At 37.8% G+C, this 23,478-nt stretch overlaps 1 non-coding gene across 1 annotated transcript; it reads right to left on the reverse strand.

The window, feature by feature from the left end:
* Positions 1 to 11,339: 11,339 nt before the first annotated feature.
* Positions 11,340 to 11,456, reverse strand: LOC138398464 (U5 spliceosomal RNA). Its single transcript, XR_011235956.1, has one exon. It is a non-coding gene; the product is annotated as a U5 spliceosomal RNA (small nuclear RNA).
* Positions 11,457 to 23,478: the final 12,022 nt, after the last annotated feature.

Raw genomic sequence — 23,478 nt, forward strand, 5'->3', positions numbered from 1 at the left:
AGACAGGGATTTATATACCCAGAAAATACAGTCTTCACACAAGTTCATACATACACACATAATAGTTTCTTATTAGAAAACTGTTAGGGTTTAATACATTTAAAAATATTTGTGTGCAAAATTTGCATCAAAACAGTGAACTGAGAATACTATAACTCCTTAATTAAAATCTAATAAAAAGTCTTTAAAGAAAATTATGAGTGAGACATAAAGGAGTTGATGAGAACAAAAATAGCTACTGATGGATCAGAAATGATGAGAATTTTCTGAGAACCAGAAAGCAGATGCAATCTGATTGATATATGGGTTCAAAAGACTGGTTCGGTAGTGGAAGCAATCCAAGATCACAGGTCATGAAGAAAATGAACAGGAATGGCCACTAAGTCAAATATTTGGCAAATGATAGAGAACCCATAGTCAGATCCACTGGATTGGTCTTCTCATTCCATATCCTGGTTTAGCTATGGAGTAGACCACAATATTAGCTGTGAAAGTCTAGATATAAGGGTGAAGAAATCTTAATACAGAGCATTTCCCTAGGGAATTATTGAATCCCTAGGATATATCAAAAGACCAAAGCCAAGAAGAAAACAATGGCATATACAACCAAATACTTTTCCACAAAAATTAGCAGAGGCTAAATCCTGTCCTTAGGAGCTACATCCACAGTGAATAGTATAGTTCTAAAAAAATGAGACCCTCATCCCCAGAAAAAGAATCTCCAAACTTTTGGAGAAAAATAAATCTAAAAAACATTGTAAAAAGTACTAGGTAAAACTAACAAATTCCCAGTTGAGGAAACAATCAACAGAGGATATAAAAATCTGTATGTTAAAAACAAGAAGACTCATCAGAAATCTTGTAAATTAGAAATTTCACAGCAATATTATTAAAGTAGTAGGGTATTTAATAGTATAATAGAAATAGCTGAGGGATTAATGAGAAACCTAGAATGCTAAAAGAAGAGATTCTTCCAAAGCACATAAAAAAAAAAAAAAAGTAGAGAGTATGAGGGGGAAAAAAATCAGCAGACATCTAACCTTAATTAGCCAGGAATACAGACTCTACTTAATAGGGATTTCATAAAGAGAAAACAAAGTGAAAAAAATAATAAAATAGAAGAAAAATTCATGGTTAAATAAAATGAAGAAATTGACAGAGTGATCATAAAATTCATTTGGAAATGCAGGGGACCCAGAAGACTCTTGCAAAACAAAATAGAAAAGTTTAAGTGTTCATAATTCCTGATTCCAACACTACACTAACCAAGACAATGCGGTAATGTCATGTGGATAGACATATGGATCGATGGAATAGAATCGACATTCCAGAAATAACCTTAACATTCTGATCACTTAGTTTCAACGAGGGTGCCAGGACAATTTAAATGGGGAAAGAAATAAATTGCACTGGATATCTACATGCAAAAGTATGACTTTCTACCCCTAACTCACACCATATACAAAAATTAGTTCAATGTGGATTATAGACCTAAAAGTGAGAGTTAAAACTACAGAACTAGCTCAACAACAACAAAAATCAACCACCCAAATTTTAAAATGGCCAAAGAACTTGAACAAATATTTCTCCAAATAAGACACTAATGGCCAACAAGCACATGAAAGTCAAAACCACAATGAGCTATCACTTCACTCCACTAAAATGGCCACAATCAAAAAACTGAAAAAATAACAAGTATTGGCCAGAATATGAAGAAATTGGAACCTTGGACACTGCTGGTGGGGATGCAAAATGGTATAGCCACTACGGAAAACAACTGGACACATTCTCAGAAAGTTAAACATAAAATTACCACATGATCCAGCAGTTCCATTCCTAGATTATAGACTCCAAAACTCTAAATTTTTACTGCAAAAGATAGATATATTCTTATGTGGTTAAGCTACAATTAGTAATTTTGTTCTTATTTTCTGTTAAATGTATTCCTGAGTAAGATATTCCTGCAAATGAAAATAAATTAATACAAAAAAGAAGATAACATGTAATATAAATTATGATAGCAATTGAAAATTCAGAAAATATGAAGGAAGCTAGAATGAACTAAAGGAATATCCAAGTGACTTGAATGGATGGTAGAATACCCCTGGCAAAATTTAAATAGCATAGAATTATTCTCCCTTCTGCAAAACTTAAAGCACAATTAATAATAAATATATAAAATTATAAATGTGGTATATTGGTTTTCAATTTTTTAAAACACAATTGCTAAGTAACTTTGAAAATTTTATAATTTTTACAAGCAGAACTTAACGTTAGAGGGCTTGATGTTTTATAAAATGACAATAAAACTTTCAAAAAGTATACATAAAATTCAGAGGAGAGGTTCAAGAATGGTTAAGTATTTTAATTCTCTCATATTTCATAGCAGGAAAGTCCACAGATACTGTCAATAAATCAAATATTAGCACATGATTTAATATAAAGTAAACCACTAGAAGAAAGTAAAAGAATTATATAAATGACCAAGTCAGAAGTTGAAAAATGGGGGAAATAAAGGAAGTTAAATTTCTTATCTTTTCCAAAGGATAGGTAATGCATATTTTCCAGAGCAGATAAATCAAAAAACAGAGGCATAGACATATTATATCAGGTAATTAAAGATAAGTACAAAGAACTAAATGAGAAGCTGTTAGATTACTGTTTTCCTTGAGGGAATGGAGATTAGCCATTATCTTTCATCTTGTTTTGTTTTCTTGAAAAACATCTTTTATCATGTGAATCATTTCATAGACTTAAAAACAAATCAATGAAGTACACATTTTGGAGAAAGAGAAATTTCAGCTCTGCTCTGCACAAATAGGGTCCCATTACTTCAGGTGCCATTTGTCTCGCCACATCCGAGCAACAGAGCAATGACAGTGCGTGGACAGAGGACGTTCTTAGGTAGCCGACTTCTTCAGTAATGGCCCAGAGCAGATTCCTCAGTGACATTGTTTCTAAAGGTGATGAATACTATGCCATACACTTTATTTTAGTTATATGTTTCCCTTGTTTATCATATTTCTATATTTTTAAAAAATCACATGGTAATTTAGGGAGACATGGTTGAAAATATTTTATGACAAATGTCCTGGAATTGATGCATTTTCAGTCATATCTTTTGTTTGAGGAGGAAATTTACAGCCTTTCTATCCTTCCTTTCTGTGTGCTACTGAGGTTTATTCCTGATTTTTTAATGTATTTGGTTCCACAAGAAACGTGAAAAGCAAAACAGAAACTCACAGACTTCTGGAAGCTTCACAAGTCCACCACCTAACTGCAATACTTGAAAAGAAAAAAAAAGACAAAGAAAAGCGTTCAGATTTACAAAGAACAAGTGGCAGAAAAAAATATACATAGAAGGCTTGATAGGAACAAGCATACGAAAGAAGAGGTTGGTTTAGACAGGGTTCCCTTCACAGACAGCAAAAGAAAAGTCAAGAGGGCTCCAACCAGACAGAAAATTTAAGAAAAAGTACTGATAGAAAGTGATGAAATTGTTAGAGTCTGAGTTTCGCGCCGAAAAATCATTAATCTGCCATTCTGCTTTCTGTAAACCTGCTTGCTCCTGCCTACGCAAGATAGTACCCCCAGCACAGAGATTCCTAAGTGACCACCACACCTATGTTCTACATAAAACAATTACAGCACCCATGTTCTGCGTGAAGCGATTACAACACCCATGTTTTGCATGAACAAGATATGGCCCGGAGCCCAAACTGCCCAGATCCTATTACACCAAAGATAAAAAAAATCATGTACTGCTTACTCAAGGCTTTTTGTACACGTCCTTGCTCTACCTTAGTAATTGTCCACCCACAAACTTACAATATAAAAACTTTCTGTTTCAAAGGCTCCCTGCTGCTCTCCGTGCCGCCTTTGGCAGTGCAGAGGGCAGTCGCTGGCCAGTGAATAAAGACTCCTGATTTGGCTCAATTCGGTCTTTAGGTGGTCATTTCTCACGTCTCAGACCACAACAGAAACAATGGGCTAAAAAGTGAACATGATTTATAAGTCAACGTAGAGAATTATAGAAAAAAATAAACAAAAAGCAGCGATAAATACTAACATATAAATGAGGACTAAAGTTCACAATAGAAGTTCAGACTATTATGAAGGGGAAAAAATTGTATATTAGGAGAAGAGGAGCCCGTAGTTACAGAAAGGTTTATGTCCTGATGCCAAGGACAGGTTTGGGTAGATTTCTAGTAAATGGTGCTAATGCAAGTTAAAGAATTATTGGTAACACTAAACACAATTCGATATTGTTCATCCAATCTACATCCTACATTCATTAAAAGTTTTAATTCCATATGTACAATCTTAATATTGATTGTGAAAAGACAAAACTTCTTAATTATAGTATTCCACGCAATCCCTTTATATTTAGAATATGTTTATTATAGTCATCAACATAGGAAACTAAAGAGTTGGGGCCGGGCTTTAAACATCTTAGCATTACTGAAAGATGTAGAAAATATTCTGTTTTTAAGTATTTCTGTTGTCAGTGTTGGTGTGATCACTTTCTTGAATTTGTGGTTCAAGAATGAAATCGAGCTCTATAATAATTAATTCTCTGACAGTTTTATACTAAAAGAGAAAGATTATAATGATGAAGACTAATATAAATGTTGACATTTAACAAAATGCTGTAAAAGAAAATTTTATTGTACTACAGTGGCTACTTACCAATTGATTTCTTAATAACCCAAAAGAATAAATGGGCCTAGCAAAAGTCCCTAAATTACTCTTAGAGAATAGTTTCCCTGGGTATATCTTGCTTTTAAAGATGATGAAATTGCTCAACTGCTACCCTTGGCTTCCCATGGATCATGAAAAATCATGAATTCAAGTTTCTCAAGCCCTTTATCCTTGGGTCAAAGGAGATTGAACAGGCTCATGAGGTCATTATCACTTGTTCATTGTTGAAGTTTAAATACATTCAGAATATGAACAGAGGTTAGCTCAGATAAAGGAGAACATAAATGAGTCTACAAAGCTTGTAATTTAGAAAATACTTTAAAATTATTTAAAGATGACACATTTGATTTAAATGTATTATTTTCACACTTAAGATATAAATCTATTTGTACAGCATTTTATTTTTAAGTTTATAAATGTAATAACATCAAAGTGATTCCTTAGATGTGTTGACCTATGAAATTCTCTTGGTATGTGGTAGTATTCATTAACTATAATCATTAAGTCTTAGTAAATAATCCATTTCTGGTGTCATATTTAAAAGATATACTGATAAAGCCAAAAAGGAAATTATTTTGCCTGTATCTTGCCCTCGAACAAGATGTGAAATTAAAATTATCACTAAACAGCAATAACATCTTTATGAAGATGGTTTGATAAGAAATTCAGGTCAAGGATGCTGGCTAGAAGAACATTCCATTTGCTTTAGCTAGCATCCTTTCAGACATTCCTTACTACAAAAAGACAATAGATGAAAGAAAAGGAAGGGAACAAAGATTCTTTGTAAATATTGGCGCTTAACTCTGTGAGGCAGATGACTGCTGACCCTGAGTACTCTGTAATTTCTTTGTTCAACCTTCTGCCTCTTACAGCCCTGGCAGGTTGTAAAATCAAAAGGTTCTCCAGGGCTGCTCTGAACCTAAGTTTCTATACTCTTTTGTACATACTGAATACCGTGCCAGTATTCCTTTTTAACATATCCGTTTGGGGTTTGTCTTTTTCTCTGTTTACTTTAAGTGCTACAATAGAGATTGGGGGAAATATCTTTGCTATTATTTTCATCCTTTCTGAAATATTAAGAGCCATGTTTTATTATTATCCCAATATTTTCTCAGTATACCATTTTAAGACAGGTTTGGCATTTTAAAATACGTCTTTAAGGAAACCAACACAATTAATATAGAGTCACGTTTTGAAAGGTTGAATATTATAGCATTATTCAAAATCATTTTTAAAATAATTCGTCTACTTTTCACAGTTTTGTTTCTGCAGGATGGCCTAAGGATTGAAGAAATTTATTACTCCCATTTGTACTTGGTATTGATGTTTGGTTTCAAATGTTATAAAATCAGTGTTGAGTGTGAGTAAGTTATTCATAACACAGCTTCTAATGAAGTGTGGACATGACTTGAATAGTAAGCATCTTAGCCTTTTGATAAGGCTCATTTTACGTTCATAATAAAATCCTACACTGTTTCTGTAATCCAGTGGAATTTTACCAAAGTCAAATTAGGACACATAAGGGCACATTCTTGAAGTACGATTCATAATCCTTAGGAAATGACTGTAATTGATTTACAACAAACCAGCTGTACCGAGAACTCAGCGGCCCCAGGTGACTGTAGCAGTTGTGCTTGAGTAAACCTGTGTGCACAACACGCTATTCTGGAGTTTTTTATTTGTCAGATTGTAAAATCCAAAGATAAAACACATGGTTAATAGACACCTTTTAGCAAAATCTACTGGAGAATGATCTTGCTTAGGTAAACGCTTATTCAAACACATTCATAAAAATGCCAGGCACATTTAAAAATCATATAAGCTGTAGAAGCTACTAGGTGTTTTTAAAAAGGAAGATCCTTTTTTTGCCTCTTCCTTTTGTAGATTCTGCCTAGTTCAAGCTTTCTTCCTTTTATAAAATTCTGGCATAAGCAATGTACTGTCTCTGAAAATGATAGAGTGTGCCTCTCTGGCACGGTCTCGTCAATTACGCGTGCCTTGTTTCATTAGCTACAGCTAATTATTAGCCATAGTGTTCTAGGCTATGAATTTAAATTGAGTAAAATGAATGGTCATTTTTTATTATTTCTTTCTAGTCATTTCAAATTCATCAGACTATTTTTATTACATGTGAAAATACCAAAAGTATAATAATCCAAATCTTTCACTGCCTTAGTCAGTCACTGAATAAGTGTATGTATTAAAGGTGACAGAGATAGATGCCATTAACTTCATTTTTTTGCTTGACAGCTTTTGCCCACAACATATGTTCAGTGCTATCAGGGTTATTACAGAGAACACAAACTAATCAGGTGGACAGATTCACAAACAGTGCCTAGAACACATGGTGGCCTCCCAGTGTTAACAAGGAATGTCTGAATCACTTGTAAACATGATCCAATAATATGAGGATTTGTCATTTTGATCGCTGGTTCTTAAGACCACGGTTAAAATAATCTTGTTGACTATGGACCTGCTAGATTGGAAGGTGAGATGCTATGACCTGACCTTATTTGCTGTTATGTCATGGAAAGGGAGAAAAATCATGGGCTCTGTAATAGTTCTGATATTGATTCAGCCATCCATGTGTCTTACCTTTAAAAGTAATTTGGGATTGAGGTTTGTTCTTAAGGCTAAATTTCTTTAGGGGAATTAATGTCAGAAAGCTTTTTAGTTCAAAAGTATATTAATAGTCATCCACTTATGAATTTCTTCCTCCATTAAGAGAAAATGTAGCCTAAACCTGATTGCAAGGAAGATAGTTCAGAAATGCTAATTCTAGGAGTTATTCAATGATCTAATTTTACCAGGATTAAAATTTACTTTAAAACTACCACTGGTCCTCCCATGCAGTAGCACAGCTATGTGTATGTGGGTGGGTATGTTCTTGTATTTTTATTTTTAATCTACCATGTATTCTGTGTACATATGTCACTGCAAAAGGTCCCCTTGACAACTAACTGGAGAATGTCACTCTTCACTTGCAAAGAAAATCAGAATGGAAAAATAATAGCTAAATGTTGAACTAAATGAAGTAATTTTGGGATTAGGAGGAGAATGTTTCTGGGAAAAGAGAATGTTTTCTGGGAAAAGAACTCAGAATTGTGAAGTTTCCAAGCAAAGACAGCCATCAGTAAACTGGAGCAGGCTGCAAGGGCGGTGTTCAGACAGGAAACCCACTGGTCTCAGCCTTTATTTCATTGACTTCCTGTAGGCTTTGAAAAGGGGGAGATTTCTCTATTAAAGTTTATATTTTTAGGCTTACAGCTTTCTCTCACATTCTGTTTATCTCCACTGAGTGCTCTTCCCTCAATCTGTTCATCATATTCAAGGTCAGAGGTAATCTTTACTGAAGTATGACAAAATCTTAGAAATTAGAATTATATGAATTTGAATTAAAACTCGATACTCCATATTAGCTTGTCCAAAGTTCATAGTATTTGGCAATCCTTTCGAGATAAAATAGAGTATTATATAAGAGTGTAGGCTTTGGAGACACAGAGGCAGTTTTAGAATGTTGATTGTGATACTTCTCAGATTTGTGAATTTGGGAAAGTCATTTAACTTTCATGAGCTTCAATTTTCTCATCAGAAAAAACATAGACAGTAATACCTACTAAATAGGCTCATTAAGAAGATTAAAACAAAACTCGTTTGGTAAAGCATTTAGGAGAGTGGCTGACACATAGCAAGTGCCTAGTAAATGGCATCTATTGTATTTGTGTGACAACACCCTTTGTCGTTTTCATTGTGGATTTGCAGGCCAGCCTCTAGGTTCTAATGTTGGAAACTGCTCCTATTAGTTCTCTCTCTTTCTATCACCTGGATTAAGTTCCTCTCCTTTTCATCTCCTCGTGGCAAGGAATAGAGACTTTTTCTGACTAGACCAGTGCTGCTCTTTGGCTACAACTGGAAACTGCATTTTATCAATCACCTGAAAAGAGAACTGCTTCAGCCTCCTACCATAGTCCCTGCCCCCCCCCCCCATGCTGCTGCTCCTATTTGCTCCCTTTTATTCATTCGTTGAGGACCCACATCGTGCTATTAATGCCACCTCTCCATTAAAACCATTCTCCCCATAGTCACCAGTGATCTCTGATTTGCAAAGCCCAGTGGGTATTTTTCAGTTCTTATTTTCAACATTTGAAAAGTTGACCACCCCTGCCTGAAAGTTCTTCTGTTAGTTTCCAATAGCATCACTCTCTCTGGCTCTTCTCGTAGCTCTCTAGATAATTCACACTGAAATCCACGTGATCCTTTTCCTTTACCTGCTTCTGTATCACGATTATTCTGTCTTTAGTTCTCTTCTCTTTCACTTAAGAAATGTACTGGTTGGTCTGGCACACACCCCTGATGATTCTCAAACTACACCTTCAGCTCAGCACCTTACTTGAGGTGTCAGCCCATACAAGCACTGCCTAGGAAACACTACTTGGAAAACATTTCAACCATAATGTGTCCAGAACAATATAACATGACCCCTCCATGACCCACTAATCTTAATTCTCTATCTTGATTACTCATGCCATCATAATCTCTCCTAGTCTCTTTGAACCGCTATAACAGAACGCCATAGCCTGGGTGGCTTATCAACAACAGAAATTTATTTCTCACAGTTCTGGAGGCTGGAAGTCTGAGATCAGAGTGCCAGCATGGTCAGGTTCTAGTGAGGGCCCTCTTCCAATGGCTATGTCCATGCATGGTGGAAAGAGGGAGAGAGCGCTCTCTGGGGTCTCCTTTATAAGGGCACTAATCCCATTCATGAGGGCTTCGCCCTCAGCACTTAGTTACCTCCCAAAGACTCTGCCTCCTAATGCTATCATGTCGGGGGTTATGATTTCAGTATATGAATTTTGGGGCAATATAAACATTCAGTCAATAACATATTCTCAGTTTCCTAAGATGTTTAAAGGTCATTTTACATTTCTCACTTTCTCCTCTTCCATTTCAACATTTTGTCAGTCCTACCTCTTAACAATTTATTCTTCTTCTCTACTATTCCTGCCTTTGTCTTACATTAGACCACCATCTTTTCTTACCTGGATTTCTTATTTATCTTTCTTTTTTCTAGTCTTCCTTCCTCTCTCCCCAATCTATTAGCCACACTGACACAAAAATGATTTTTCCAAAGTATAAATTGATTGCATCATTCTCTTAAATCGTTTCAAGTCTTTCTCTTACCTTCAGGATAAACTCTACCATGGAAATATATCTTTCATGGTCTTTTTTCCCCACCACTTTCCTAGACTGATGCTCCTTGACTGAAAATAGGGTTATGGTTATGTCTAGATAAATATATCATATGTTGAAAATGTATTTAATACACTTAATCTACAGAACATCACAGCTTAGCCTAGTCCATTTTAAATGTGCTCAGAACACTTAGATTAGTCTACAGTTGGGTAAAATCACCCGACACAAAGCCTGCTTTATAATAATGTTGAATTTCTCGTGGTCGCTGCCCTCGTGGCTGTGTGGCTGGCTGGGCCCCGCAGCTGGCTGCTGCCCAGGGTCAGGGGAGACTGTAGCACCACATATGGCGTATCACCAGCTTAGGAAAACTACAAATTCAACGTCCAGCTTCCACGAAACACGTGTTGCTTTTGCACCATCGTGAAGTCAACAAAGCACTAAGTCTACCCACCCTAAGTCGGGGACTGTCTGTGTATTTTGTGCTGTCGGCACGATGAAATATGGCGCAGACCCTTGAAAATTCTGTACACGTTCACTTCACAGCTCTGCCCATACTTTGCAATTCGCCTAAAATACCTTTCACATTCCTCTCAGCTCAGCACTTCCTCCTGGTTGCTCAACGCTCCTCTCGGCTCTCTCTTGTTTTGAGGAGCTCACCTTCATCCCCCGAGCAAGCTAGGTGTCCCCTCTCTGTGCTGCTGTCACCGCCTGTGCCTCTCAGCCAGAGCTCTGGCACTCGGCTGCAGTCGCTTATCTGTGTCTTACTCACTAGGCCATGAGACCCTCTGAGAAGAAAACACGTGGTTCACATTATCCACCGCGCAAACCCCTCACCCAGCTCCGCCCACGCACCTGGATCTGGGTCACCAACCCCAGCCCTTCACCGAGTCACCTTGCTAATACGCTATGTGTTTCCCTTCGTCTTTGCTTTTCCCATTTCCTTTTTTTATACTTTTCAGATTTTTTAAACAGGTAATTTACTTCAATATATTCATTATGTAAATCTCTATCTCTTCTTTCTGTGTGTCCTGATTTTCATTTATATTTTTCACTGAACCCAGAGGTCACTGATGATAGGCACTTAGCTCTTCAAAACATTGGTGCATCAGTAGCAAAGCGAGTTCTGCGTGGAGATGTCCATTCATCTCAAACACAGCACATCACATCTCTCTCAAGAAGTTACCCACTAAATACCCTATCATATGTTAAATAGGTTTGATATATTGTCTTGGGAAATGATAGCATTGGTTTCTCATAACACATACAACTAAGGCCTGATATTCATATTCTGTAATGTCAATTTCTTTCCCATCTACAGGTAATATCTAAATCTATAACAACTCTTTAGAAAGAAGAGTGCTTTAGTGGTAGTCAGATTGTTTTAAAAATGCTTCTTATATCACAAGGACGGACAATTCTATCTTATTTTCTTTTTCTTTGTACTTAGACTTGCCTGAGCAAGACCTCAAAAAATGTGGTTACCAACTCATAACTGTTCCTCTCCATGGAAATAGTTAGTAAAAGGTGAAAGATGTATTCATTTTGAAGAGAAACCAGCGCATGGGGACAATTCTAAATGAAAATATACCACCAAACATAAAATTAACAGTTACAAATTTAATGTAAACATTTCAATAAATGGGATACCATAGAAACCTCATTCTAATTGTCAATAGGACAATTTTTGTGTTTTCATGTTTGAAATAAAGGACATTGCTCGAGACATTGGTAAAAAAGTGATAACATTTACAAACCATGTGATTTCAAAGCCTTGTCTAAATTACAATCTCAAAATGTCACCCATCTTTCTTCTTTCTTTGGAGTCAAACTTAATTACAATGTCTTTAAATTGATCAAACCTAATATACCAGCAGCATTTTCTAAAATATTTTAACCACAATATAGATACACCAATGATACGTTCAGCCAAACTGAATTTTGAGCTCAGTTGCCACCAACCTGTTTTTTTCCACATAAAACTGAGTTTCAGGATCATTCCTTCTGCTGAGATTATAATTAAGAACAACTTTTCTTTTGAAATACTAAAATAGCATGCATTTTGTTTAAATGAATGTGTTCTAAAAGCCAAGTGCCAATATTAAAAAGAATACACATTTTGTTCTTTATGTGACGCCACGTTAATACCTGAAATTTACAGCTAATCAGTGCAAATTGTTATCATTTTCAAAATTATAAGTCTCACTACCTATACACTTTTACATATTTACAGTGACTAAAATGGCATATCTGATCACAAAGCCCTGGCCTTCTTGCATAATCATAACAAAAAAGGTCTTTCATTATGACAAATAAAGAGAGGTGGTTCTTGGTACTATTAAATAAATTACAGCTGTTCTTTGTGTGTGTGTGTGTGTGTGTGTGTGCGCGCGCGCGCGTGTGTGTGTAAATATATACACTTGTATATAACATGGAGGACTGCAATAAAAAGACAATAAAATTGGGGAAAAGGTAAAATATTGTGTAAATACTACATATGTTACTTGTTTACCCAATGTTCCTCCCAAAATTTGGATGATTGCTTTTACCTTGTATCTGCACAAAATTGCCCAATTTCACTAATCATTTCGCCTATTTACAATTAGAAGAAATGTGCTACATGAGGCATGGCTTAAAATTTCTAGTGTGGTCCAAACTGCTTTTAGAGGTGTTATGTCTACCATTGCTCTAAATAGCCCTTCAAGGTACTTCATGAAGGTATTACCTGTGTTTTGTAATCTGAGAAAGCAGTGAATTAAAACAGACATTTTTTTGATGGAGCTCATATAGCTAGAGAGAATTCTGCAGCATAAGCTTAGTCAAACATAACAGTCTTTTTGTGACTTCCACTAAAATAAATTAAAAGATCATAATTCCACACATTAAAAAGCTGAGTGGTTTATATAACCATAAGAAACTTGATAGATATTACAGCTTCAAAATCTACTTTTTCCTGGAAGAGCTTGCCATAGAAGTATGACACACAAATAATTATTTTAAAAATATACCTAAAAAAATGGGTAAAGAATATATATAAGCAATTAATAAAAAGAGAAACATAAATAGCCTATTATCATTAGAAAAATACTCAACTTCACAAAATAACCAAAGAAATGTAAATTGAAATAAAAGATCAAAATGTTTTGAGGGAAACACACTTTCTTTTATTGGACTGGTTGCATTTAAACTGATAAATTGCCTTATTGATAATCGATAAACTGCTTTAGTACAGGGCAATTTGACAATAATCTAAAGAAATTTATAAAAAATATGTACTTCTTTTAATTCAGAAATTCAACTTAGAATTTATCCTAAGTAAAAACAATCATAGATGTATGCAAATACTTAGGTTCAAATATGTCTTTAGCTTTGTTGTCAATGATGGCACAAAAAGAAGAAAAAGAAACAATCCATGAGTCCAAAAACAGAAGATTATTTATTAATTATGATTTATTAATATAGCATTACGGACATTAAAAATAATGTTGTAAGAGAATAAATTATTCCACTGATAATATATCTGATATGTACTTATGTAAAAATTTTAAAAAAGGAAGATCAAGAAGATGATTATAATTATATGTATAAAACAATCCCAGTTTGGAGGCAAAATAGTTCTGTAGGTAAAACCTACCTCAGTTTGGAGCCAGACAAATGAATTCCAGATTGGGCTGCACCATTTATTGGCTGTATAACTTTTAGGATGTTACTTTAACCTTTCTGAAATTCAGTTTCCTCCTCTATAAAATGAGATTAAGAAACTTCCAAATTTGCAGGGCTTTTGTAAGATTTCGGTGAAATAATTCATGTATAGCTCTTAGTACAATATGTAAATAGAGTAAGTATCTAATAAGTGTTAACCTTTGCCCTAATTCTTATATAACATGTGTATTTTGTGTCATATTATATATTATCATATATAATATTCACATATTGTATTAAATGTATGTCTATGGCCAAACATTCACTAAAACTTTTAAAGTGAGAGTTTCTCGGTGGTGGGATTGTGAACGGTTGTTTTGTATATGCCTAGATTTTTCTTCAGTAAATAAAACATAACTTTTACAACAGGGAAAAATAAAACTTTACAGATCGGGTTAGGTTAGAAACCTCAGTAATAATATCCAAACACTGAAATTCCAGTGTCTTATTTCTCTTTTCTGCAAAGTCTCCGTGGGTCGGCGGCTCTCCACGGAAGCGCCTGCCAAACAGTGATGCCAGTCGCTTCACCTCATAAAGCAGCAATTTCCAGAACATGAGCCTTCTAGATCTCCAGAGCTGGGAAAGGGAGCTGGAGGGCTCTCTGGGGCTTTCCACTTCCTTGCCCAGAGGTGACACATGTCCCTTCCACTCCTAACCCATGAGTTGAACCAGTTACTTGGCCCTTCCCACATGCAACAGCCTGAAAGTACCTGTGTATTTGCAATGGGGGAGGCACATGGATTTGTAATGAAGATTAAAGGTCTCTCCCACAAAAAGTGATAACTAAAAGAAAATTAAATTAATAGATTTTACTCCAGTCAGATGTTTATTTCCTAAATCCACTTGGCCATTTTGATTTCTCTAATCTTTCTAAGAAAGTACAAGTTACCAAAGCTCCTTAACTTTTTCCCTAGACAGGCCTATAACAGCTACAGTTGAGCACTGAGTTAAACTGGCACCCAAGAGGCACTATTTTAGGATCTGCCTCCCACTAACTTGCAGTGTGACTCCAAAATACAAGTCAATAAACATCTGTGGACTCAATTTCCTTATTTGCAAAATAAGTGAGTCGAATACTATATTTTCCCCTGTCCTATCCAGCTGGGAACATGCTGCCTTCTTAAATCACTGTGTCCCTGTCAGCTGACAGCTTTGCTTTTATTCTAACTTCAATTTATTTAAACATTCACATCTTTTCATTGGTAACATTAGTGTCATAAACCTAAATTAAATGTCATGTGATACTTATTTTTGCAATTTTCTCATGGAATTCTTGGTAAAATAAACACAAATAAATGTATTCACAGGATGAATTACAATTCCATGCCAACTTAGCTCTTTTCAGCAAAGCAAGCCTTTTGAAGCATGTATGTAGCAGTGAATGGGGTGACATTTTATACTTTTTAGCAGTTGCTGTTGACAACTGCCCTCTAAGTATGGTTGTACTCAATCTAAAGACAAAGAGATGAAACGTACCCAAGTTAGTAAGTAATCAAAGTGGTTCTCCATCCAGAGCTTATGACATTTTTGTACACAACCTTCCTGCAATAAAGCTGGGACCAAGAAGAAACGCCAATACTATTGTTTCACTTTGACAAAAACAGAGAATTGGAAGCTCCCTTCAGCTACTGTGGGAAAAGCCGGGTCGTGTTACTGCAGCCCATCTCTCACCCAGGAGAATCTAAGGAAACTGCTTTCTGGGAGTGACTGCAAAGGGAAATGGTCGCAATGCCCACTACTCTTGTTTATTTTATTTTTATGCAAATAAGTTCATTATCAAAACATGCAGCATTATATAACTGGAGGAGACCAGAACTTGCAGCCAGCCTTTCCTGCGTCTGAATCCTGACTTCACCACTAGGTGACTATGTGCTCTTGAACAAATCACTTCATATTTCTAAAGCTCATTGTCCTTATTGGAAAGCATGAAAAATAATATTTATTAATTCACTTTAGGGGGTGTTGATGTCATGTATTTTATGATCAAATAAATTTAAAAGTGGATAAAACTGAAAATACAACTTTAGATCCCTGGAGGGGCTCTGCAATATTGAGGACACCAGTGTTCCTGGCCTGATCTTCCACAGGACGGGATCGTTGAGAACTGGGTAGGGCTGATGGTTTTTGCTGCAGTTATTCCTACTCTCCAGGCGGTGAGTGTGCTCTTCAGTTTCTAGAACTCATGGACCTGTCCTGGACCCTGCAGAGGAGTCTACTGTGCACTGGGCACGTAGAAACTTTCACTGCAACCCTGGATAGGAAAGTTAACTATGAGTACATTCAGGCTTAGACAGGTTAGGTAACTTTTCCGAGGTCACGCCCTGCGTCTGATGCTTAGAACTGCTGAATATCCTTGCCATCAAGGTTACTGAGCCTGATTCTCTCAGCCATTGTGACACATTTCAGAGTTGGCAAAATAAAAGTCTAATCATGCTCTTCTCCTTGGAGTCCCTAAGTAGCTCAAAGGCATTATCATCCCACAAGTTTCCAAGCTAGGAATGTCACTGCCATTAATCCTTTGTCTCCCTGTGTCACCAAATCTTATCTGAAGCAAAAGCTTGATCATGCTGCCTACAATCCTTAAATGTATCTGAACACTTTTCGGAGAGAGTGTAGAGAAATGGGCAGGAAGTTCATTCATCACAGGCTCCTCCCCGTGACCTCAAAGATACAAGTTCTATGGGCACAGCAGCTTTGTGGGACATAGTGGAAATGGCCACCTCAGCAAAGGGCAGTTGTAGTCTACCCTGCCTGTGTAGAAGCACTGCGGGGAAACCATATTCTGCTGCTACTGAGGGAACACCAGCAAGCTACCAGTTTCCATTTCTCTATTTCCTAGTCGTGAGGCCCACTCATCCTTTGGCAGCAGTTTACGGAGTTCTCCCTCATCCAGCATCTCCTCAGAGGTGACGGGAGCCACAGTCTGCAGGTAAGAGTGGTAGGTGATGAGGTCAAGGTCACACAGCCAGTGGTGAGTGGCGGAGACAGAAGCACAGCCAGCTTAGGCTGCACCTCCAGTGCTCTTTTCTACGTGTTGACCATGTCACAGTTCCTCCTTGTTACCAGTCACGCAAGACGGTTGAAAGCACTGGGCACCAAGAAGGCATGAAAGGAAAATATAATGTTTCTTATATCCGTCTCTTGCAAGGAAGGAAAGTCCACCAATGCTCACTCTAGATCAGTATCAAGGAGAAAATAATTTAGCAAAAAGGTTAATATAAAAAAGAGATCCCCAGAAAATGTACTTACGGCCCCTAATGTGCCATCTGTAGAGTACAGACTGGGGATAATAACCAGCAGGAGACGAATCTGTCAGCAACTCGAGAGAGCGCGGATCCTCACCAGCCCTCACCCGAAGGCTTTGAGTGCCCGGAAGCAGCCCGGCGGAAGGAATTCACGTGGAGAACTGAATCTAAACATCCAAGTTTAGGGCAGGGCCCTGGCTGGTGGAAGGGCTCTGCCTTTTGAGACCTCTCATCTAGAAATTTCATTAGCTCTGCAAGCTGCAGGCTAAATTACCCTGTTAACTGATTGGGGCCTCAAGAACTGGTTTGCGTTCACTTAGAGTGGCCAGTGGCAGTTAAGGGACTTGTGGAATTTGCCTCCTCATAGCTTTTCTGAGACGTGGCATCAGCTCCTTCCTTCAACTGGGGCCCTGGCAAAGGGGTCATTGATTATTATGCCATTTTTAGGGGCTTGGGCCAGGCTTCTCTGTGGGAGGGACTTTGGGGTGACAATGACAGGTGCAGTAGTTTGACTCTGGATCAATTCCTGATGCAGCTGCTTACTCTGTGCTCTGTAATTTGCCCTCAGGACAGGAAAATTTTCCAAGTTACTAACTACTGTATCTACTTCCTGCTAGAAGAGATGCCCAAAGGCAAAAAGGTCACTTTGCCCTCTCCGTCCCAGGAAGTTCCAGGCTTCTGGTCTCAGATGGTTAGAGGCTTTTGCGTTTCCTGCCCTAGACAAAAGTTTTTGGGCACCTTTTACACCTCCCTGTCCAGGGTCTTGTGCAAGAGGGAAATTTAGTTTCTGAGGGGGAGGAAATGAAGTCTGGGGTGAGAAGGGTGTTGTGTGGAAAGAGGGGGGTCACCCCAAGATAGCAGTGTGTCTGTGGTCTTGAGAAAGTGGTATGGGGACATGTTCCTTCACGCCGGAGTCCTGGGGGGCAGCAGGACTGTGGCGAGTGGCTCAGTGTGTTTGCTGAGGGAGCTGAACCTGAGCACCGCAGACCTGAGCTCTGCAGCAAAAGCTGCCAGTGCCCACCTGGCAGACAGACGCCAGGGAGCCGCCTGCCTTTGAACGCATCGCGTTGCCTTTTCCTGGGAGCACCCTAAGCCACAACCCTGACGGACTAACAGCCAGAGGATATTTTCTAAGTGTTCTTGACAGTGTTTCCATTGCTAAACAGAAAAAAGAACTCCCACTAAAATGGCTTGTATTTAGTAACTTGCCATCATATTAAATGGGAGCTTAGAGGCAGATTCAATGGAATTTTTAAAAAATTAAATAATGTGATAGTCCTTCCTCAGTGTTGTAGATGAACTTATGCTTTTATATTGATTATCCCATTTAAACTTTACAGCTCTTTGAAATGAATATTGTTTATCCCTTTTTCAGAAGGAGAAACTGAGGCACAAAGGAGCTAATATATATTTGGTGGGCTAGCATAGAAGAAACCATGGAAAGAAAAGCCCTTGTAACATGGGGAAGGATTCGGATGAAAGTGACAGAAGACACAGTTCAGAAGTGTCATTTCAGGTCCAGCCACAGTGTAGGCCATGTTACCAGGAGCCGGTCTACATTCTAGAGTCTGGCATCTCACCTCTCATCTCAACCTCCACTCCTTCCAATTTATGCCCTTCCAATGCCAGTTCTTCAGACCCTCTGTCCTGTCTACTAGCAACCTCTGGTTTTCCTCCTCCTCCTCCACGGTACACTCACTGCTCCATCTCAGCATCCTAAACAGCATCGGCCCAATCTACGTACATCTTTCCTGCCTGGCAAAATCCCAACTCTCTGCCTCTTTCACAGACCTACTAGATAAAATCACACAATCATGTATGCTGTGCCCCCATAATTCCATAGCCTCCCACTAACGGTAAACTCCAACACTGCATGGTGATCATCCATTCAATCTTTCATTTCATGGAAACTTAGTAAGTGCTTTCTATATGCATTTGGGATGCTTAAATGAACAAAATAGATGAATCTCCCTGGGTTTATTTTTAATCTTACATCATTGTTTCTCATCCTTAACAAAACTATTTCAAATGTTTTCCACTTAAGCAAACTTCTGTTCCCCCCGAACCCCTCAGTATATATGCTGGAAACTACCTCATAGAGAAGCCAGAAGTTATCAGGATGGAACTTTTCTTCCTCAAGCCTTCAAAACATTTGCATCCTTCCCTCCCTTCCTCCTTCCTTCTTGTTATAGCCAAAGAGATAGTCCCCTGGAGATCTTTCCTTGACCTTCCCAGGCTGAGAAAAGTGCTGTTACTTGCCCCAACACACTTTTTGCTCTGTGCTACAAATTTTGGTTCATATCCATCTTCTCCAGCGACAGGGACCATATCTGTATCACTCACTGGTCTCACAAGCAACCAGCGCTTAGCACCTAGTTGGTGCTTAAGACCCATTCAAAGGAACAAAATCATGCAGGCTTTCCTCCAAATTTCCCCAGCAGAACACAGTAATCTTTTTGGTAAATAATTGAGTTGTTACATAACAAATCCTAAATACAGTTTTCTAATGTAAAATTTATGACTTTTGTCACTAACAGCAGAGACAGAACTATGGAGGCATCATCTAAGGTTGTACTGCTCATAAGAATATAAAAAAGCAAAGTCATCCACTCATTAAATGAAAAATATCCTCCTCTGAGAGAAAGCAGCTTGGAATATTGGTGAGACTCCTATGTTAAATGACTGTGGGATGTCACATAATATCACTGATTTTGAATGTCGGAAATCATACTACTAGACATCTCACTTTACATTTGGATAGAACCATGACTGTTCATATTATACAATAGCTCTTGGTATAAACGTGGCGGGTATGGAGAAGAGGTACCTGGCAAATATCTTTTTAGTTACCTCCAAAAGCACATACTATGAAAGAAGTCTTTTTATTTTTAGCTAACAACTATTTATGAGTTAGACTGGGAAATGTGCATGGAAATCAGTACTGATGAAGCAGTTATATGCTAACAAAGTCTGAGGTTGCCCAATAAATAATAAAGAATTGTGTCTAAACATCATTCCTTACCCCGTTTTGTTTGTTGTACTCAGCAACATACGTCTTCTGATGCTCATCTAGTATTGAGCCAATGATGAAATTAAGATGATAAAACCAAAGGCATTTATATATACACCCTGCAGGGACTGTGCAAAACAACAAACAACAACAACAACGACTGGCTGAACCCTGAAGCATGGAAGCAGCAATCAGAATGGCACTCACAAGAGTATTTGAAAGGAGGAGCAAATGATAAAAACATTTCTTCATGATCATGATCATTCTGGTAGGCACCATTTCCACTATTTCAGTTGGCTTCATCAAGAGACATGCCTCAGCAATATATTAATATCCTGAATACTTTCAACTTATGAATGAATTCAGGACTAAAATAGCAAAACTTTTAATTTGATATGTAATATAAAAAGGTTTGTTATGAAGATTGAGTGTGATACAAATGGATCAATCACCTAGGCTTTGACTCCAGATATTAGTGATATACTATATTTATTAGTGAAAGAAATCAATAATAGTTTTGAGCAATATACAAACTGCATTTAGCACATGAAGAAATGTGTTTCTAAGTTGTTTATAAGCAAGTATTAAATTGAGGATCCATTTGCTGCCATTTTACAAGTCAATAACATTCACCTTCCTTTTTTTTCTTAAACGTGGTATGAATGTTGACTTAGTATCTTCAGTAAGAAATCACTCCATAATTTCAGCATAATATTTGGTTTAAAAATATGCAGAAATGCCTTACAGAGTTAAGATTCACTTGCTGACATTCTCAATTGTACTTAAAAATGAATTATAATTTTCTAACTTAAAAGAAATAGGAAAAAACAACATGTAAATTTGGGACGGACTCAAGCTATACATCATAGAGCAGAAATAGACACATCAGTGAACATTTGCAGACAATTTCATCCTCCTTAATAATTGATTACTTTTTAAATTGTATTTTATTTTATTAAATTGCAATAAACTTGTTTTTCTCTGAACTTTATGTAAAAGTTGTAGTCCCTATGTAGTAAAAAGCCCAAATTTTCGGGAAAAGAAAAATATAGGTAGTTTAGCTAAAGCACTACCATGTTTCTTTGAACTCCTAAATAAAGTGTTATTTTTAGCAGAATGTAGTTAAATGCCCTTCCTAACCTATTACCCTGGTGACTAACTTTCCAGATTTAATGTGTTTACTCAATTCCCCAAGCTAGACACTACAAATTCTCCTAGCCTCTTCTTAAAACTTCCATTCACCTCTTGACAAGCTGAAGACAGTAATCAGAATCTGATTAATGTTTCCTCGTGTGGAAAAAAGGAGAGCACGCTGACCTGAGCTAGCAGAATCACTGCTTTTAAAAAGACACCGAGGTTTGAAAAGCAAAGAGAAAGCAGCAGAATCCCTATTTCTAGTCTATAAAAACATTTCCTCTTTGTTAGTTAGCCCAAAGTATGTCCAATTTAATTTTTTAAAGATGTGCTGGGAATGTGAATTATTTTAATGATAAGGGGTAATACTATAATACAAAGCATTTTTAATTCAGTAAATAACCATCCACAGTAAACAGGTTTTATCAAGCAAGTAATCTTCATATGACCTAACAACTAAACAGGCAATGCTTGGACATCTCATTATTAACAACCTTAATGATCAAAGGACCCTTCAGGCTGCTACTGAATAATGTTCTGTGACTACAGCTTCCATTTTTTCCCGACAGGGTAGCTAAGTCAACTGTAAAGGTAAGTCAGTGCTACACAGGTGCTGATCTTATCACATTACCTTTATCCTCAAGTCTCACCCGATGCTCCCAGGGATGTTTTACAACAGAAAAAGTTTTCATCTGAAACATCCTACGATAACTCTGACTGAGTAGATGTCTCAGTCTCTTTTGTGCTGCTATACCAGAATACGGCACACATGGTAATTTACAAAGAACAGAAACTTATTGCTTCTCAGTTCTGGAGACTGTGGAGTCCAAGGCACGAGGTTAGGGTGAGGGCTGCATCCTGTGGAGGAGAAGAATGCTGTGTCCTCATCTGGTGGGAGGCAGGAAGGCAACAGGGATGAATTCCCTCTTCCAAACCCTTTTATAAGGACACCCAATCCCATTCAGGAAAGGAGGAATCCTCATGGCCTAATCACCTCTTTAAAATCTCACCTCTTTTTTTTTTTTTTTTTTTTAGATTTTTTTTTTTCAATTTAATTTTACAGAATCAAAGAGTCTAACAGTATATCTTGTTAGATACAGTATGTCCTCATAATGTATACATTATTTCTTGTACAATGATATGAAATAATATGGGAAATATTCATGATAAATTATTAAGTGAACAGTGCAAGTTAAAAACAATAGTTTCATATTTTTTCCCCACCCCCCCTTTCCCGAGTCAGCACCTTCAAGTGTTACCACTCCCCAAACGGTGCGCAATGCACTCATTGTGTAGGCATACCCCCATCCCCTCCCCCACCCCCCACCTCAGTCTGATGTCCAATTGGTGTCATTTCCAGAAAAAATCTCACCTCTTAATACCATCACATTGGCCATTAGGCATCAATACCCGAATTTTAGAAGGGACACATTCAAACCATAGCAAGAAATAAAGACATGTGTGCGCGCGCGCGCGCGCACACACACACACACACACACACACACACACGCATCAAGTAACTGACTAAATTGGATCGCCCAAAGCTTTCATGTCTTTAAAAAATAAGTTCCCTTTAGAAATGGACAATGGAACAGATTTCTTAAGGTCAAATATATTCCACTCCCTTCTCTACCAAGAAAAGAATATCTCAGTCTATTTCTTAAAAAAAAAAAAATAGAAAAGAAAAGAAAGAAAGAAAGAGAGAGAGGGAAGGAAGGAAGGTAGGAAGGGCAGGAAGGAGGGAAGAACAAAGAAAGAAAGAGAAGAGAGAAATCTGCACTAAAATTTATTTTCCTTATTGGCTTTCTTCTAACAGCCAAAACAAGTTGAAAGCATTTCTATTCAAATCGAGATTGCTTTTGCTCCCAGTACGGATTGGGATTTCCCTCCTTCCCTCCCTCCCTCCCTCCTTCCTCCCTCCCTCCTTCCTTCCTCTCTCCCTCCTTCCTTCCTCCCTCCCTCCTTCCTTCCTCTCTCCCTCCTTTCTTCCTCCCTCCCTCCTTCCTTCCTCCCTTTCTCCTTTCTTCCTCCCTCCCTTCCTTCCTTCCTTTCTTTTCTTTCTCTTCTTTTTCCATCTCTTTTCAGGACAGAGTCCGGGACACCTCCCAGCTTTGGTTGCTATGCTCGGGCAATGGCCTGCACAGATCCAAGGTCAGGCTGCGGCTGGGCAGAGGCTGAGCTCCTACTCCAGGGTCAGGCTGTGGCTGGGCAGAGGCTGAGCTCCTACTCCAGGGTCAGGCTGCGGCTGGGCAGAGGCTGAGTCCTACTCCAGCCACACAGTGGGCCCAGCCCATCCAGCCCCTCTCATGTTTACGTTCTCTCGGATCAACATAAGTTCTTTCCAGGACTTTTATTTCTTAAATTCTTAACCCTCTCTTCTCTCAGCTTCCACACACAGTGACCTTCCCTCATTGCTATTCTTTCCAAAACCCACTCTCAGAAAAAAGTGACAATAGAGTCTCCCAAGATCCATGGGTGAGAGACTGGGCAGAAGAA

Source organism: Eulemur rufifrons, chromosome 17, assembly GCF_041146395.1.
Source record: "Eulemur rufifrons isolate Redbay chromosome 17, OSU_ERuf_1, whole genome shotgun sequence".
NCBI classification, from domain to species: domain Eukaryota; kingdom Metazoa; phylum Chordata; class Mammalia; order Primates; family Lemuridae; genus Eulemur; species Eulemur rufifrons.